General features: G+C 27.0%; 1 non-coding gene across 1 annotated transcript; it reads left to right on the plus strand.

Annotated features, from left to right (window-relative positions):
- Positions 1-374: 374 nt before the first annotated feature.
- Positions 375-447, plus strand: TRNAR-CCU. The gene has a single exon. It is a non-coding gene; the product is annotated as a tRNA-Arg (tRNA).
- The last annotated feature ends 3,694 nt before the right edge of the window (positions 448-4,141 follow it).

A 4,141-nucleotide genomic window follows, 5' to 3' on the forward strand; every position in this document is an offset into this window, starting at 1 on the left:
GCATAAGATTTCTTAACAACAACTAGCGTATGTAGCTCAATTAATAAAGCGTTTTTTTTCCTAAGTAGAAATTCATAAGTTCGAACCTTATTTGGTGCGTTCGATAATTTTAATTTTTTTTTGTTTAAAAAAATATGATTTATTTTTCAAAATACAAAACCATAACTTACCATTATTTTTACCATCCATGCTCTTCACTTAAACCACATCAATTATAATGCAAATCTAATCCTGAATTTTTACAATTTTTTAATTATTGTAAATTGAAGAAAATAATTAACCCTAAATGTAATTAATTGAATTGAGCATTTTTTCTAAAATATATCTAAAATGTTCTCTATATTTTGGGCGTTAGATTTCTATACCAACACTTAGCGCCTGTAGCTCAGTGGATAGAGCGTCTGTTTCCTAAGCAGAAAGTCATAGGTTCGACCCCTATCTGGCGCGTTTGATAACTTTGATTATCTAAATTAAAAACAAATGTGATTTTTTTTTTCCAAAATACAAACCATAGCTTACCATTATTTTTACAATCCATGGTCTCCACTTAAATCATGTCAATTATAATGTGAATACAATCCAACTTTAGACTTTTTACAGTTTTTTAATTATTATAAGTTTAAGAAAAATTTTTACTTTAAATGTAGTTGATTGAATTGAGCGTTTTTTCTTAAGAAAAACATCTTATATGTTTTCTATAATTTGTGTATTAGATTTCTTTACCTATACTTAGCACCGGTAACTCAGTGGATAGAGCGTCTATTTCCTAAGCAGAAAGTCATATGTTCAACCCCTATTTGACAACTTTGATTTTTTATGTTTAAAAAAAAATGTGATTTTTTTTCCAAAATACAAAACCATATCTTACCATTATTCTTATAATCATGTTCTTCACTTAAGCCATGTCAATTATAATGTGAATCCAATCCAACTTTAAATTATTTTACAGTTTTTAAATTATTGTAAGTTTAAAAAAATTATTGTAAAAAAAATGAGTGGCTGATTCAACATCCTTGTGACACATACAACTACTAATAATAATACAGTAGAAATTCTTTAAATTATTTATGTCGGGATCGGAGAAATTTATTAATTTAGAGAGTTATTAATTTATCAATAAATTAACAATTATTAATTTAAAGAATTTTTAACCCATTCAACGTATAATTCATATATCCTTATAAATTAAGTAATTATATATACCAAACAAAAAGGCAAATTAGTTTATTCCACTTAAAATTACGTTGCAACGAACTTTTGAGACTTCAAACTTAACATTATTAATGACTTTTGAAGTATTAAATGACTTTTGAAATAACACTGTAATATAAACAAGAGAAACAATTGTATATATATTATTACGCAAATTTGGCATACAATATATAAATTACATGAATGTGTTAGAGTATTCAAACCATATTTCACAAGATGACTTCTCATCTAAAAGTGTTGCAAAATCAACTATGTCAGATCTTCCAGAAAAAAAATAGAGATGAGCTCCAAGCTTCCAAATAGACTTGAACTTTAAAGGAAACCAGACAACTATTGAATCATATTTTAATAGAGTGTAATATATATGTTTTTAGTTTCTATGAATTATTAATTTATGATTTTCTTGGGACCGAAAATTATAAAGGGATTTCCCGAAAAAATATTATCTTATTATTTTAACGAGTTTTCAATTTTTTACATTAGCCTAAGTCGGGACCGGACAAATTTATTATTTTAGAGAGTTTATTAATTTACCGAATATTAATTTAAAAAGTTTCTATTGTACAACAGTTTTTTATTCACATATCAACCATAAGAAATAACACTTCATTCAAACAACGAGAATTTAGATGAAATCTTTGACTTCCAAAGTTTCTCCATATAAAAAATATAATAAAAATAAATCTTTATGTTAATATGCAATATTCATAATAAATTCTATATTTTCTAAAATATTCATTCAATATTATATAAATGAGATAGTTTAAATAAATTTAACGACAAAAACAATAAAAATATGAGTGTTTAAAGTGTCACCAAACACACCTGAAAGACAACGAGATTAACTATTTAAGAAACAACGATAAAAATATAAGTAAAAATTGTCATGAACGAACAAATATAAAAAAAATTTGTTAACGAACTCGGAGATTCCCAAGAACATCAATGAGGTTAGCAACTGTTTCCATCGATTTTTTTGAGGAGACCTCTCATACCGTCATAATAATAACAATATTGAATACACGAGTAAAAAATGATAAATAGCGATCATTTCTAGCGATTGGATTGGTTATGATACCCATCAGTATTAAACAAATAATATCGATTGGTATCATAACTAATCGATATTAAGCTAATAATAACAATGGGTTATAATATCAATTGGTATTATTATTTTAATACCGAATGATATCAAAACTAATCGGTCTTAATACCGATTGGTTACATCAATCGTTATTACTAGCTTGATACCGATAGGTTATAATACCAATCGGTATAACACTAAAATATCTAGGTTAAAATGGGCGTCAATCTTCTTCATCATCTTTGATGGATGTAGTGACTATCTTTACTGCCTCTTCATTTACTTCAATTTCCTTCTATAAAAACCTTCAAGCATCTCCTCTTCTTGTTTATACTGGCTCGCTACCACCGCCGCAGTCCCTTGCAACCATCTTACAACCAAATTAAAATCCATTAAAACTCTGAAGCTCAAGCCTACGCGTAACCATTTCTCTCTCACCTTCTGGGCATCAGTCAAATTTGATAGTGTAGATTCCGTGACCGATGATGATGATGTATTCGATGAATCTAAATCAGATGAAGAAGAAATTGACGACGACAAGCAAAAGGAGAGGCAATATTAATGATTCTTCGAGGATTTACGTTAGTTTGCCCTATACGATGATAAATTCTGATTTGGCACAATTTTTTGCTGAAGCACGTCGTGTAGTTTCCTCTTACGTACGTTTTCTTTTTCTTCGTGACAGAAATTAAAGGGTTTTATATGTCAAATAGATTTGGTCATCATCTAGATTAGGGTTCCACTCTTTTATAGGCTGAGGATTTGCTTTTGTGATAATGGAAGATGTTCAATGGCTCAATAAGTTCACACATTCTCCCTCTTTGTGTTTGAAGGAAGTTCATTAATGAAAAATGCGAAAAAATAGAACTTTTGGATATGTCAAATGCTTAATATTATTCTTCCTCTTTTGGCCATTTCCTCATATGATAGCTTTATTTTTTTTGCCCATGGCTTGATTTGAAAACACATAATTTTGTATATAAATATTTAGATATAGATTGGGCTGAGATACACTAGAAGTCACCTTGAAATTCCTCTAAGCTCCTGCCAATGATCCAATTGGATTTTGAATAGTTTATAGCTTTATATATATATTTTGAAAAGGTTTATACCGATAAGTTATAATAGGAATCGGTGTTTTCCTATACCGATTGGTTATAATAACAATTGGTGTTTCCTTAAATTCGTATTACCGAAAGAACTTCTAGCGACTGTTGACGATCGTATTAAATTTAATCAATATTTTCTTATATCGATTGAAAATCAAGATATTACCGAGCAAAAATCGATCGATATTGAAACTTTATTTTATTAGTAGTAAATAAATCAGTCGACCGCGAAAGTCATACAATTCTTTTATTCATCAGAAGATATCGACTTAGTTACCTTAACTCTATATTTTGAGTGATTTCTCAAACTAAAATTCAACCTATCAAGAACTTCCTTCAACCGGTTCAGAGATCAATTGTCAAGTCCGAACACATCCCATCCGACTAAAAGGCTTTTCTAGCACCATTGATTTTTTTTCAAACTAACGTACATTAATATTCAAAATCAGTTTTATTTATTTATTTATATATTTTTATTAGTATTATAATTTATTATTAAATACATTTTAAACTTATTTATTTATATTTTATATCTATATTTACACAATTAAATTATTATTTTTATATAATATGATGTATTATATAATATAATTATTATCCTAACTTTACTTTATTTTATTTTTAATTTCTTATATTTTATTTTTTAATATTTGTAAAATTTTAAATATAAAATTTTAATGTTATATTAAGTTATATTCATATTAAAAAATTAATATTTTTTTATATTGTTAAATTT

The sequence above is a fragment of the Impatiens glandulifera genome, chromosome 2 (genome assembly GCF_907164915.1).
Source record: "Impatiens glandulifera chromosome 2, dImpGla2.1, whole genome shotgun sequence".
In the NCBI taxonomy this organism is placed as follows: domain Eukaryota; kingdom Viridiplantae; phylum Streptophyta; class Magnoliopsida; order Ericales; family Balsaminaceae; genus Impatiens; species Impatiens glandulifera.